The following is a 1105-nucleotide window of genomic DNA, read 5'->3' as shown; positions in this document are numbered from 1 at the left end:
CAATATGGATGCCCTTTATTTCTTTCTCTTGGCTGATTGCTCTGGCTAGTACTTCCAATACTATGTTAGATAGGAGTGGTGAGAGTGGGCATCCTTGCCTTGTTCCTATTCTTAAGGGAAAAGCTTTCAGCTATTCCCCATTCAGGATGATATTGGTGATTGTTTTGTCATAAATGGCTTTTATTATGTTGAGATAATTTCCTTCTATACCTAATTTGCTGAGAGTCTTTACCATGAAGTGATGTTGAATTTTGTTGAATGCTTTTTCTGCATCTATTGAGATAACCATATGGTTTATGTCCTTGATTTTGCTTATGTGATGTATCACATTTATTGACTTGCATATGTTGAACCATCCTTGCATCCCTGGGATGAATCCTACTTGATCATCGTGTATAATTTTTTTAATATGTTGCTGTATTCTGATTGCTAATATTTTGTTGAGGATTTTTGCATCTATGTTCATCAAGGACATTGGTCTGTAATTTTCTTTTGTCATCATATCTTTGTATCTTTTCTGATCATAATGGGTTAAAACTGGAAATCAATAACAAACTTCCAGAAACTATACAAGTGTATGGAAACTAAATAACAGACTCCTGAATGACCTATGTGTCCAAGAAGAAACTAAAAAGGAAATAAAAAATTTGTTGAAACCAACAAAAATAAAGATACAGCATACCAAAATATGTGGGATACTGCAAAAGCAGTACTAAGAGGGAAGTTTATTGTATAAATGCTTACATCTGAAGAATGGAAAGACTTCAAATAAATGACCTAACACCATGCCTCAAAGAACTAGACAAACAACAACAATCCAATCCTAAAAGTAGTAGATGGAAATAAATAATTAAGATCAGGGCAGAATTAAGTGAAATAGAGACCTAAAAAACAACACAAGAGATCAATGAAACAAAAAGTTAGTTTTTTGAGAAGATAAATAAAATGGACAAACCATTAGCTAGGTTACAAAAAAAAAAAAAGAGAGAAGACTCAAATAACAAAAATCAGAAGTGAAAAGGGAGACATTACAACTGATACCAGAAAAATACAAAGAATCATTAGAGATCATTATAAACAACTGTACACCAACAAATATGAAAAC

The sequence above is a fragment of the Galeopterus variegatus genome, unplaced genomic scaffold (assembly GCF_000696425.1).
Source record: "Galeopterus variegatus unplaced genomic scaffold, G_variegatus-3.0.2 Scaffold3671, whole genome shotgun sequence".
Lineage (NCBI taxonomy): Eukaryota > Metazoa > Chordata > Mammalia > Dermoptera > Cynocephalidae > Galeopterus > Galeopterus variegatus.
Note: the sequence above shows the minus strand (reverse complement) of the source record.